At 38.8% G+C, this 15,115-nt stretch overlaps 1 protein-coding gene across 1 annotated transcript in view; it reads left to right on the top strand.

Moving 5' to 3' along the window:
- Positions 1–15,115, top strand: part of mfrn (mitoferrin) — an 84,923-nt gene that overhangs the window by 57,625 nt on the left and 12,183 nt on the right. The window lies entirely within an intron of this gene.

Raw genomic sequence — 15,115 nt, 5'->3', positions numbered from 1 at the left:
AGGTTATCGCTCATACTCTGGTGAAAGCTATTTGTTTGTTGTATTCATTCCAAACTCTTGTATCATCTGATCCCATGCATTAACTTGTTTTTGTACAGTAAAACCTTGTTAATCTGGACTATTTGGGGGGGGGGGGATAATTTGATCAGATTAAGAAAGACTGGATTAACTGAAATAACTTTAATTAGCAGTAGAAAGTGCATTAAGACCTTGTTAACAGCCACAAAACAAATTTATTATGGTACCTTTAAAGGGCATAGGTCTAAATTTACTGTACAGTAAAATGTAACGCAATATATACGGAGCAGTACAAGTGATGCCCATATTATGATGATTTGCCAGATAGATCTGCTCAGCATCACTCAGAACTCGTACTCCAGAAATTGGTTTGAAGTGCATATCTATATTCTGTTGGGACAGTTTGGAATGTATTTCCTTCACTAATGATTGACAGAGGTTTCTCAGGTGTTCGTAGTACGCAGACATGTTTTCAATGTCTCTTCCTTCAACAAACTGGATTACAGGGTTTAAATGGTCTTTCAAATCACCCAGCTTTGTTTCACCAAACTGATTGCTGGCCTCTTCTTCTCCTTTGTTGTCAGAGCTCTCATCTGCTGTCACAATGTCCACAACCTCTTCCTTTGTTAAAATATGATAATCAAGGCCATCTTTATCAGCTTCCAGCACTGTGCAACTTCCTCTGGTAGAATTTCCCTTTTCACCTCCTTGAAGCATGGCTTTGTGAAAATCTTAAGTCTGACACCCATTTTCATCTGGTTCCTTATCTTCATCCAATAAAAGTTCCTTCAGTGCATTCACCAATGTTGAAGTTTTTATATCTTTTACAGCATCAGCAAAATTGTTGATCATGGACCGCATGTTGTAGTTGCCTAATTTCTGCAGAATTTGTTGCCCTCTGTTATCTTCTCCATCGGTAGCTTCTCTTCAACTTCCAGGACTTTGTTAAGAAATCTCTTTTTATACAGTCTCTTGGCCGTGTATGGTATATGCTGTATATTGCTTTGGTGCATGCATTTTATCCTCTCATCTTTGCTAGAAGGATTCTGTGCATCTTGATAAGCTGGAACATGTCCAGTAGGATTATTGCTCTCACTTCATCTGCAGGTATCTCTAAGTCTTTCTCTTGATATTTTCTAATTTTACTTTGTTGTGAAGCTAATCTAGCATAATTTCTCTTTTAAACTGAGCATTTTTTGAATGTTAATAATGAACAGGCAATTCCTGCATTATGATTGCTCATGGTTGTTTATTTTTCTCTACAATAACAGGTTTTAGCATTTGGCTCCTATTGGCATTTGCGCACAATAAAGCAGTCACCCATTCTTTACTAATTTTTCTTCCAGTAGGTGTTATTTTTCCACCCATACATGCAAGAGTATTCTCAGGTGTCAGCCTTGTGTCGATAGATTTACTGGCGCTTGAAAGAATTCCTGCGGGACGAAATTCTGGCTCCTCGGTGTCTCTGCAAACCGTCAAAAAGTAGTTAGTGGGACGTAAAAACAATAACATTATTATTCTCAGGCAAACCTCGCCAATAAAGGTCCGTTTCATCCGCATTGTACAGTTGGTTTAGTTGTACAACTTGCTGCCTGATAAGTTCATTCAATTTTTTGTGAACATTTCAGCAGCTTCAACATTGGCACTGAGACTCTCACTACAAACTTTTTTTTATTTGCTGTGTTATGGTATCTTTGAAATCTGAAAAGCCAACCTGAATTTGCTGAAAAGTTTATTCCAAACTGCTTTGCTAGTCTTTCCACCGCAGTTTGAATTTGTTTCTTGACTGCCAGTCCACTTGAACGTAGTTGTGTAAACCACTTCACATTTTTCTTTTTCTACATTTTAACACAAATGTTAACAGTTCACTTTTTTTTATTCCTAATGTCAGAGACAGTTTGTTTTGCAATTCCATACTCAGTGCAAATATTAGCTACAGACATACCCTTTTCAAGTTATTCTATTGCAGCTAATTTTTCATGTACAGAAAGACTTGTGTGCGGTTATGTTCCAGAAAGGGCTTACTCAAAGACATTTTGTAATGATAACCCATTAAAAGACTGTACACAATTCTGTTCGAAGAATTTGGTACAACAGCTTAGTTTTAAGTTGTTACAACTTAAAACTTGCAGACTCTGGATTAACAAGGTTTTACTGTACTTCCATTTCATTTCCTTCTTGTACTACTGTGCTACAAACAGTAGGGCCTTTGCTGTGTTTCTTTCCATAGAAGACAACGAATAGGTAATAATGAAGAATATGAATGCCCACATAGGAGCAGGCGAGGTGAAGAGGGGATAATTGGTTCCCTTGGATATGGAAAGAGAGATATGGAAGGAGATCTTCTAATTGACTTTTGTAGGAGAAATGGTGTGTGTGGGAAATACATGACTTAGGAAGAAGAGCAGCCAAAAAATAACAATAAAGCTATAATCAATCTCTTAAACAAAACGCAAGCAGGTGGAAGGCATCACAACTATGGCAAGAAAGGATTTTAAAGGAGATCATAAAATTATAGTAGCTAAACTAAGACTTGGTAAAATATTAGAGTTAAGAGAGAAAAAAAAACAAAGTTATTGAAAAGGAGAAGGAAATGAATAAATTTCAAGATATGAAAAAAATTCCCAAAGAAGAGTTAAGCAGTACAGAAATGGAGTGAAAATATTTCAAGCATGGATTTGTGAAATGTACAGAATACACTTTTTGTAATCATATAAAAAGAAGGAAAAGGGACACCCTTGTGGAATGGCAGGGTAAGGAAAGCACTAAAAGAGAAGAAAGTGGCTTTGAGGAAATAAAAAGGATGCAGAAATACACAGAATGAGCAAAGATATCAAGAAACCAAAATGATGTGCCGAAATGTTGTGCAGGAAGAGAAAACAAGATAGTGGAGAAAGTTTCAGACACCCGGAGGATGATAAAAAGGTGTTGTATGGATTGGTAATGAACAGAGTAGAGAGAAGAGGGGACACAGTTTGTAAAGACAGAAGCAGGACAAATTTTGACTTGAAAAGAGATATACTACGCAGATGAGAAGAGTACAAAATAACTGAATATTAGATCCACAGAACTAGCTGTTGAAAGGAAACATGAAGAAAGTCATTGAGGAAAGACAAATCCATGGTAGAAAGAAGCTAAAAGGAAGAAGTAGTGTGGCAAAGCACCTGGAGTAAATTAGATATCTATGGAGACGAGAGTCTAATAATTATTATTAATAATTGTATTATATATATATATTATGTATTGAAAAAAGGTTGATCAATCAAATTTCCCTCTATTGTATGTTATCTCCTTTCAATACAGACCAGATATGTTTTTAATGTTGAAGGTGATTAGAAGGCATTCAGTAACTATAGAGGATGACATAGGTGCAACGATGTAGCATTCTTTTTCTTTCTTTCTTTCTTTCTTTCTTTCTTTCTTTCTTTCTTTCTTTCTTTCTTTCCTTCCTCATATTGGAACGTTGCAGTATGGAAGCATAAAAACTGAAAATTTTCTGTACAAAATTACAATTTTATTTATTTACTCGTGTCAGAAGCATACTTAATCATACAGTTAAAATAAAGTGATAATTAGACTATTTACAAAACTTACAAAAATGGACAAACAAAGGAAAATTGACCAAATTTACTATACATCTAGATGGTGTTTTTCCAAAACTGAGCCACACCTATGGCATTGTCATCAGCAAGCATTAAATCTTGCTCTGAACATGAAAATGGGCAGAGAGGACATTCATACATGTGGATTACTGTTTGTTCTTCACCGCAGTCGCACTTGCTGTCCTCTGATGTGAAGCCCCATAACTTAAGTGAGGACAGCCCTGCCGACACCAGTTCTTAATTGGTTAAGGGACCTCCATACACTTCAGTCTTCATTGTAACCAGCCGGAAGATGTTCACGCGGCTCCATCCATTCTTGCTGCTTAGATTTCCACAAGGAAAGGCTTGCCTTATCTGATGGTCCTTTCAAGGGCTTTGATGTCTGGAGGAAAGTTTTCCTGGATTTCAGCCTAGATTGAGATTGATGATGACCAAACAGCAGGTGAGCTTCAACGTTCTCAACCTTCAGTCGTTCTTGATCAGCAGCGATTTCTCGACGAATACTTGGAGGTGCAGTGCCAGCAAGACAGTGTAGCTTCTCAACAGGGGTAGGTTTCAGGCATCCTGTGATTAATCTACAAGCTTCATTCAGGGCAGGGTCCACAGTCTTGGCGTGGGATGATCTATACCACACAGGGGATGCGTATTCTGCAGCAGAGTAACACAGAGCCAATGCAGTGGTTCTAAGAACTTGTGCCTTTGCACCCCAGTTTGTACCTCTCAGCTTCCTCAGGATGTTCTTTTTGGCACTGACTTTGTTTGATGTTGGAACAGTGTTTCCTGAAAGTGAGAGAGCAGTCCAGTGTTACCCCTAGGTACTTTGGGGTGAAAAAATGTTCCAAGAGGGTTCCATTCCAGGAGACATGTAATTTCATTGATGCCTCTCTGTTTTTTGAAGTGGAAAGCACAAAGCAGAGATTTTGACGGATTCGGCTTTAGGTGGTTAGCCTTGTAATATATGCCTAACTCCTTCAGAGCACCGTCAAGAGTGAGTTCTACCTCTTCAAAAGTAGCACACTGGCAGGCTAGTGCAAGGTCGTCTGCATATATGAAACTTCTTGTTTTGTTAGGGAGTGGTTGGTCATTAGTATAAATATTAAATAGCAATGGAGCCAGTACGCTTCCATGGGGCAATCCATTTTTCTGTGATCTCCATCTGCTTCTTTGCCTTTGAAAGTCAACAAAAAACCTGCGGTTCTGCAACAAGGTTGACATCAATCTGGTAAGTTTTGAATCTTTCGTGAGTGTAAAGATCTTCTGAAGCAGTATACGGTGGTTCACTGTATCATATATATATTAGTAATCTAACAGTAAAATACTGAGTTACACTACAGTATGTCGGCCCAGAACTGCGCTACTTGCAGACATCGTACCTTAAATCTTCCTGCGTGCAGGTCACAGGAGCCAAAGGGCATTGAATGAGATGGATCATAATCGGGTTTTCTCCACGTGCATGTAGTGCAGTACAGTTATCTTCCAGATATCCCCATTTATGCAGGTTTCCTCTGCATCTTCCCACTCCCGTTCGAAAATCTGTTTAGGGTTTTCCAATCAAATGTGACCTGGAGGAAGTTGTTCTTCCAGTAGTACCTGTACGGACAATTCCGTAGATTGGGAGCTCCAAAGTCATATTTTGGTTCTTTCTGAGCTTTCGTTGATATAACTGAAGGATTTGGAAAGAAACTCCTTCGAGATTTTAGTCTCGCATGTTATGGAATATATCCGTACAGAGGGTGCTTTTCATTTGTTTTGGCTTTAGTTTTCTCCTGGCGTGCAGCAACTTTCCTTCTAATCAAAGGAGGAGTTATTCCAGCCAGTCATTGTACTTTGTCAGTTGGTGTTGATCTTAAGCAAACTGTGATGATCCGGCATGACTCTTTTAGAGCCTATCTTACCAACTTGGCATGCATGGATCAGCACCATACAAGGCAGGCATATACACCAGTGGACAAACGTTAAGATAAAGCAGTTTTTTGAACTGTTTGTGGATGTGCACCCTATCTTGAGCCGACCACCTTGCGTACTATGTTGTTACGTGCAACAATATTGTGTTTTGACTGTTCTTGTACATGATGCTATAATCTAGTGTTACTCCAAGGTTTTTGGATGATAGAGCTGTGTTGCACTATGGCACCTTCCCAGAAAATTTCAAGCTGCTGTCTTGCCTCTCTGTTTCTGAGGTGGAATGCACATACTTGGTTTTTGCTGGGGTTAGGCTTCAAATGGTTCAGACAAACTATTGCCTACCTTCCCACCATGCTATTTCACTTAACCTGCATCGTTCTCCAAGTTGCAACTGTGAATACCGTATTATTACCATCAATTATTTCCACACTGGCATGTGTATCATCTTCCTGCTATCACCGATTCTACTCTTGAACTGACTCTCCATGCTCTGGATTGTTCTTGAAGCCACAGCTTGTAACATCTACTAAATCAGGTCACCTACTATGCTCTCAACCTTTCTGTGATGTAATCCTTTCTTTTGATTGGCTGACTTATTTCCCGGTGTGTGTATATAAGCTGTCAGCTTGCATTCGGGAGATAGAGAGTTCAAACCCCACTGTCGGCAGCCCTGAAGATGGTTTTCAATGTGGTTTCCCATTTTCACACCAGGCAGATGTTGGGGCTATACCTTCATCAAAGCTATGGTCGATTCCTTCCCATTCCTAGCCCTTTCCTGTCCCATCGTCACCATAAGATTTATCTGTGTTGGTGCTACATAAAACAAAATTGTAAATAAAATAAAAATCTATATATATAAAAATAACTTGTCCTGACTGACTGACCGACCGACCATCGCCGAGCCAAAACTACTGGACATAAAGAAATGAAATTTTGGGGATACATTCATATTAAGATGTAGGTGCTCGCTAAGAGAGGATTTTTGGATATTCCGTCGCTAAGGGGGTGTAAAAAGGGTTGAAATTTTAAAATGTGTGTATCTATATCTCAAAACTTTAAAAGTTTACAGATGTAAAAATTGGTATTTAGAATTTTCATTAAAAATAAAGAAGCACGTACTTTTTTGTTTTCAGAAAATCCCAATAGGAGGGGTGAAAAGTGTGAAAAATGGTTGAATGCCTTTAATGAGGATACTTATATGTCAGAAACTGAAGATATTACAGGCCTGAAAATTGGTATATGGGATCTCCTTTAAAAATAAATAAACACGTATTTGTTTTGTTTTTGGAAAATCCAATTAATGGAGTATAACAGGAGGGACAATTTGGGGTGAATTTTAGAAAGACTATATCTACAGTATATTTCAGAAACGTTAAATATTACTGACGTAAAAATTGGTATTTGGAATCTCCTGTAAATGTAAAGAAACATAGGGGATTTGTTTCTGGAAAATCCACTTAAGGGGAACTAAAAAGAGGGGTGAAATTTTAAAAATGAGATTTTCTACAGCATATCTCGAAAACTTAACATGTTACAGAAGTGAAAAATGGTATTTTTTATCTCTCTTAACATAAAGAAACATGTATTTTTTGTTTTCGGTAACACCACTTGGGTGAGTGGGGGTGAGGGTAAAAGTGACTGAAAATGGGGTTGAATTCTTTTAATTAGGATACTGATATCTCAGAAATTGGAGTTGTTACAGACGTGAAATTTAGTATTTGGAATATGCTTTAAAAGTAAAGAAACACGTATTCTCGGAAAATCCAATGAATGGGGGGGAGGGGTGAAATAATTAAAAAATTAATTGAATTAATTGTATGAGGATACTTACATCTAATAAAGACTAAAGTTGTTACAGACATGACAATTGGTATTTGAATCTCCTTTAAAAGCAAAGAAAAACGCGTTGGGGGAACACCTTGGGGGCGGGAGTGAAAAAGGAGTTGAATTCCTTTTATGAGGACACATCTCGAAAACTGAAGATGCTAGAGTCGTTATAATTGGTATTTAGAAAATCCTTTACTATTAAAGAACAAGTACTTTTTGCTGGAAAATTCACTTAGGGGGTGGGAGAGATTGTGAAAAGAAATGAAAAAAAATAATTATTTTTTGAGGGGATACTTACATTTCAAAACTGAAGGTAACAAACGTGAACATTGGTATTTGGAATCTCCTTTAAGCATAATGAAACACGCCTTATTTTTCTGGGGATGGGGCGTAATCGACTTAACTTCGGTGAGGTGAAAAAGGAGTTGAGACCAATTTATGTTACTGTTCATAATGCACTTATTAGGAGCCTCCGTGGCTCAGGTGGCAGCACGCCGGCCTCTCACCGCTGGGTTCTGTGGTTCAGATCCCGGTCTCTCCATGTGAGGTTTGTGCTGGACAAAGCAGAGGTGGGACAAGTTTTTCTCCTGTTACTCCGGTTTTCCCTGTCATCATTCATTCCACCAACACTCTCCAATATCATTTCATTTCTCATTCATCAATCATTGCCCCAGATGAGTGCGACAGGCTTCGACAGCCGGCATAATTCCCATCATCGCCGCTAGATGGGTGCTTCATTCATTCTATTCTTGACCCGGTCGAATGACTGGAAACAGGCTGTTGATTTTCAACGTACTTATTCTGATCATAAACCGATCATTTTAAATCTTTTCTGGGTTCGTTTTCATTTAACGTATTCAATTATAACTTTCAGTATAATACTGTAGCGAAGCACGGGTGTCTTGCTAGTATATACATATATCTATATAAGGTGTCCCTCCCTGGCCATTATCATTCATAACTTTCTGGTACCAAATGAGGGAGAGATCAACGTATCACCTGCAGGCTGAACAAGGTAGGTCATTCAATGGGTTCCTGCCCCTGAACATCATGGACATATCTTGCAGTTACCATCATGCCGGACTTATTCACTCGTAGTTGTTCACCCCCTGCGAGTGAGTGTTCTTGTTATAACGCGGACTTATTTGCTTCAGCTGTGTGTGGGCAGTTTGGTGATATGTGGGCATGGATTTCACTAAACCATTAAGCTTAGAAACCTTTAGTTGGCTAAATCCAGGAGATAATTTGAAAAAAAAAGTATTGAAATTGTGCAGCTCATTTCTCTGTGGTATCTGTTTCTCTCTTGCGAACTGTGAAGCCAAGCAATATCCAAAGCCCTACAACTGTGTTCCATGCAGAAATTTCCTTTACACTTCGAACTATTTAATTTCCAATATTACACCTGTGCATTGAACCCTCCATGGCTCTGGTGGCAGCGTGTCGGCCTCTCACTGCTGGGTTCCATGGTACAAATCCTGGTCACTCCATGTGAGATATGTGCTGGACAAAGTGGAGGCAGGACAGGTTTGTCTCCGGGTATTCCGCTTTTCCCTGTCATGTTTCATTCCAGGACCACTTTCCAATATCATTTCATTTCATCTGTCAGTCATTAATCATTGCCCCTGAGGAGTGCGACAGGCCTCAGCAGCCAGCACAATTCCTAACCTCGCCGCAAGATGGGGGCTTCATTCATTCCATCCCTGACCCGGTCAATGACTGGAGAACGGGTTGTAGGTTTTCATTCATTACACCCATGCGTGTGTTAGACTTTATTCTTCTGAAATGTATTTAGACTTGATATGCAGGCCACTTTGCTGTGGACCTCATGTGGAACAGTGATTTTGTGAATTCCCCTAAGTTATTTCACAATGTTTTTCTTACAAGACGATTATTATCCTGTACCTTGCTTAGGGTCCAAATATTGAACATTTTGAAAGAAAAAAAGGAATAAAATCATTTTGTCTTTGATTGGGTAGAATTGCCTTATTGTGATTGGAAAAGAAAAGGGTTATGATATCAATTTCCTCCTACGTCATCAACCTTTGAAGGTATTGTATTTTGGATTATTTTGTAGTATGTATTATAAAAAAATGTTTGGGTTTATTTCTGGTACTCGTCATGTTTTTCATAGATATTTATTACTGTCATTATTGGTGCTACTACACTAGTTTGCTAACTTTCCAAATTGGTCTCTATTGCTGTAATGGCCAAATGCACAAACCCTGTTTAGCATAATCAGCATTTAAGATTCTTCCCAAACCTTGTTTAACTAAAACTGCAGAGCATCATTCCTGATTATTATTTAAACTCCTGAAATGAAATGTCGTATGGCTTTTAGTGCCGGGATATCCCAGGATGGGTTCGGCTCGTCAGGTGCAGGTCTTTCTATTTGATACCCGTAGGCGACCTGCGCGTCGTGATGAGGATGAAATGGTGATGAAGACAACGCATACACCCAGCCACTGAGCCATTGGAATTAACCAATTAAGATTTAAATCCCCGACCCGGCCGGGAATTGAACCCGGGACCCTCTGAACCGAAGGCCAGTACGCTGACTGTTCAGCCAACGAGTCGGACATTTAAACTCCTGATTATTATTGGTTAAACAGTCAAGCTTGAGCGGTTACCAAACATAAACAGTGATCTACAGTGAATATAAAATGGCAGCCAGATTTAAAGATGAAGATGAACTATTATATCTGGAACAGAATAGAAATGACTGCAAATGTATAAATAATAGGAGAGAGAAGCGATCCTTTTTGAAGAACTAGGTGATTTGTGGGAAGGTTTCATTTCTTTTTAAAAAAAAATATATATATATATATATATATATATATTTCTTTTGGAAACTGTGTAAAATAACCTACAATTTCTAGCACAGAGAAATCGTCTTATTGCTGCTATCAATTTTTAATTTTTAAGTGATTTTCTTCTGTGATTCCTAATTTTCTTTGTGGTGACTCCATCTGTCTTTTTATTTTCAATACCAGTTACGTCTTTGTATCTGATAACTAATTCTGCTACAGTACTGGTTTTAAAATCTGAAACACTTGACGACTTTTTTGTTCATCCATGTTGCTAATAAATACTATCAGCAATAAAGAAATGAATATTCTTCTGACTAACAAAAGAAACACAAAATCACTGTACCTCTGACTAACAAAAGAAACACAAAATCACTGTACCATGTTTATTATTCTCCGTTTGCAAGCAAAACTTCACACTAGTATTTAATTCCACTGCCAACTAAACGTGCTTAAATAATCAGTGACTAAGAATGGTGCTCCACGATACATTGTAACCAGTCTTTAAATTTAAAACAAGTTTACATACACACTAGTTAACTGAATCTTAAACAAGGTTGGTGCACTTGGCCATAAGCATTGGATTTGTTATATCTCTGTTATTCTTCAGTATTTTGAAAAGACCTAATTGAGAATGAAAATTCCCATTCCATGTTAATTGATGAGATCTTTGCTTTGGGCAATTTATGTAGCAGTTCGCCTTTACGGAGCTAATGGAGTGATACTATTTACATTCATTTTATGATCAACTTCTTATCTTCAATCCACGTTGACCTCCTCTTATTCAGTGGGTTCATATCGGGTGAACGAGGTGGCCACAGTAGCCATTAGAACTCTCCAGACAGAGCGAGTGGCTGTGAGGTTTGTGTCACTTAACTGTCAGCTTGCATTGGGGAGATAGTGGGATCGATCTCCACTGTCGGCAACCCTGAAGATAGTTTTCCATTTCCACACCAGGCAAATGCTGGGGCTGTACCTTAAGGCCATGGTTGCTTCCTTCCCACTCCTAGTCCTTTTTTTATCCCACCATAGCCATAAGATCTGTCTGTGTCAGTGCGACGTAAAGCAAATTGAAAAAAAAAAAAACTCTCCATAATGCTTGTTGAACCATTTCTGGACATCTTGGGCTCAATGACATGCCATTTTATCCTGTATTTTACTCTATGCCGTCGACTCTCATGCACCTGGTTCTAATTTTGCAAGAAATGTTCCATTTAAAAAAATTTAACTGTTTAAAGGAGTATTTTTATAGTTTACTAGAGTACATTCATAGTCTAAAGTTGTGAGCATTATACATACAGTAGAAACATTCTGTGTAATCATTTCTTCACTATCTTGTTCCATTGCTGAATTATTTCAGCTCTCAAACTTGGGTGAACATTTCCTGTAAATAGTACGGTACTTTATGAAAACTTGCATGGCTTCTGATGGAATGAATGGGCACAATTTCAGAATTCTCTTGTAACTTCCAGGCTAACTGGTTTGGGTGATAAGAGGGCTGGCTTTCTGCACTTAAAGGTGGTAGTTCAGTCCCAGTTGTCTGTTGGTACTTTAAGATACTCGGATACGCCAGCTGCCTGTCAGGAGATTTGCTGATGTATGAAAGAACTCATATGGAATAAAGTATAATTAGTTTTAAAACCACTAACATTATTATTTTCTTCCAACTTTCATTTTCACTTCAGATTTGCTCTAAGTAGCTACCCTCATATTTTGAGGACATTTACACAATCGTCGTCATTTAATTCACAAGGTAACTCTGCCTCTTTTGAATGTTCACTTCATTAGATTCAGAATCGAGTTGTGATTGCATATTGTAATTATGACAACATATGGATTGGGAAGCATTGAGAGTATGTAATTTATGTTTTATTTCTTATAGTGAGGTAAAGGTTTGTGACACATCTGCTGTAGGTAGTGGCAGTGGACAATGATTATATGTATGGAGTGGTTAACAGAATATTCTCAGTTAATAAATAATTTCAACTGTGTTGTGTATGAAGTATTTTTTTAAATGTACGTCTTGGCTTCCAAGAGCCCCTTTCATGTTTATCAGTTGGTTCCAGCTGTTCTTACAATAGTTTTTATCATTAGATACCTCTGAAAACATTTTGACCGAGCGAGTTGGCCATGCGGTTAGGGGCACGCAGCTATGAGCTTGCACGTGGGGTTCAAACCCCACTGTCGGCAGCCCTGAAGATGGTATTCCGTGGTTTCCCATTTTCACACCAGGCAAATACCGGGGCTGTACCTTAATGCCACGGCCACTTCCTTCCCACTCCTAGCCCTTTCCTATCCCATCGTCGCCTTAAGACCTATCTGTGTCAGTGCCATGTGAAGCAACTTGTTAAAAAAAATGAAAAGAAAAGCAAACATTTTGCTGCAGCCTAAGAGGTGGGATCTATATTTGTTGGTTGGCTGGGCTGAGTGGTTCAGATGGTTGAGGCACTGGCTGTCTCACCCCAACTTGGCAGGTTTGTTCCTGCTCAGTCCAGTGGTATTTGAAGATGCTCAAATACGTCAGCCTTGTGTTTGTAGATTTACTGGCACATAAAAGAACCCCTGTGGGACTAAATTCTGGCACCTTGGCATCTCCGAAAACAAGTACTTAGTAGGACATAAAGAAAATAACATTTATTATTATTATTATTATTATTATTATTATTATTATTATTATTATTATTATTCATACACTTCTCCACAGGAAATATGGGTAGTAATGGGGCACGGGATGCACCGAGTGCCTTACATAATTAAAGTATTTACACATTATAATACAAACGTTGATGTACAGGTATATACAAAACTGTTGATCACGGGATCTTCATTCTTGCGTGAGGAACGATCGCACAATGTTGCGTGTTGACAGGAGGACAGAATGTTGCATAATTTTGTAGATGTTCGGTGGAAGACCCAGTTCTCGCAGACTCTTGTGAAGTGTGTGGAATGAGGCCGTTGACTGACAGAATCACAGGAACTATTTGTACCAGTTTCATCTTCCAGATCCTCCTTATCTCTTCTGCAAGTTCTTTGTACTTGGAGATTTTTTCACTGTACTTCCTGTCAATGTTGGTGTCATTTGGGATAGCGATGTCAATAATGAAAGTCGTCCCAGTTTTCTTGTTTACCAGTATGATGTCTGGTCTGTTATGGTTGACTGTTTTGTCTGTCACTACAGCAGTGTCCCAATAAAGCTTAATCGACCCGTTCTCCAGGAGTGGTGTTGGATGGTACTTGTAATAAGGGATACGCTCCTGAATTAATTGGTTTTCCTGAGCAAGTGCCTGGTGTATGATTCCCTAGACATGATTGTGTCGTCTCGTGTATTCTACGGGGGCAAGTACTGGGCAGCCCACAGTGATATGGTCGATGGTCTCGAGATGAACGGAGCATCGTATGCATTTTTCGGAGAGTACGCTGGTGTCTTTGATGTACTTTTTGTAATTGTTTGTAGCTATTACTTGGTCTTGTATAGCAACTGCAAATCCCTCTGTCTCCCCAAATAAGCGCCCAATTTGTAACCACATACACGACGCATTCTTGTCTATGCTCTGTTGGTTTAGATTGCTGTAGTATTTTCCGTGGAGGGTCTTCTTTCGCCATGTCCTTTCTTTCTCCTGCAGGGATTCTTGGTGATTTGTATGTGGGTCAGAGGCATTGTATGGATACAGAACAGTGTACTTGTCAGCAAGTACTACTGCTTTATGGAGAAGGCTGTTTTCTTGCTTTTTATGGAAGTATCTCCGTAGGTTCTTTATCTGATTCAGGAGCATGACTTGAAGATCCAGTATTCCTCGGCCTCCCGATTTTCATGGGAGAGTGACCCTTTCCTGGGATGATGTAATCTATAGGTGGTGAGCAAAGTTCTCGTTTTTCTTTGTATGCTGTCTATTTCTGTAGCAGACCATTTCAGAATTCCGAATGAATAAACAAGGGTTTGAATAGCGTACGTGTTTATTGCTTTAATTTTGTTCTTGGCATTTAGGTAGCTGCGCAAAATCTGATGCAGCCTCGATGTATATTTATCAGTGAGTTCCAGTTTGATTTTCTTGTGCTCCAGAGTTGCATTCTGGGCAAATCCAAGGTACTTGTATGTCTCTGTTTGTGTCATTCCCTCAATTAAAGATCCAGTATGGAGCTCATATGGTTGGGAGTTTGTGTACCGACCACGTTCAGTTGTTAGCAGCCAGTTGCGAAAATGGTCTGTTTAGAATGTTACTCACAGAATTCAGTGTTTTAGAAGATCTACAAATTTTCTGTATGTCGCCTAGAGGTTATCATACCTATGAGTGCATTTGTGATATTCCTTTTATCTCTCTTTATTGGAATATTATATATGTATCCACATACTGCGTGCGACAGATTTTAACTACATTACACAAAATATTATGTAATAGGATATTGACTAATTTCATTAGCCATCATACCAGGCTTCTCAGACGACTGATTTGCAAAACTTGCATTTGAAACAGATGTCGGACTCAGCACGATAAGAGTTAGTGTATTTTTGTCGCAGGGCTGGCTTCGCCAATGTCTGTATCTCTCGTTCTCTGCATGTTAAGAAATAGTAGATTCTACGCAGGCATGAAGCAAACTTACCCAAGAAAAAGTATCCAGAGAAGGGCAGAGGCTCAGCTTGACCAGTCAGCAAGCCAGAGGAAGCGAACTGCACGTCTGATGAAAACATTGCCCCGCTAGCAGCATCCTGTTCCTAGTACTACAACTAAATGCATAATCATTTAATCATTCAAAGTGTCAGTACTTTTAAAACCATGCAATAATTCAATTACTGGAGGGGCACATACCCTCCTGCCCTTTATTTACATAAGACAAGAATGTGAACAGTTATTATTTTTGTGTAATTTATGACCTTTTTAGACAATTTTGCTGTATCCTCATATTTATATGCTTATTCCACAGAAAATTTTGACAATTCAGTTTGAGATCTGACTTGCAAAA

This window comes from Anabrus simplex, chromosome 3, assembly GCF_040414725.1.
Source record: "Anabrus simplex isolate iqAnaSimp1 chromosome 3, ASM4041472v1, whole genome shotgun sequence".
In the NCBI taxonomy this organism is placed as follows: domain Eukaryota; kingdom Metazoa; phylum Arthropoda; class Insecta; order Orthoptera; family Tettigoniidae; genus Anabrus; species Anabrus simplex.
Note: the sequence above shows the minus strand (reverse complement) of the source record. Positions and strands in the feature narration are given on the sequence as shown.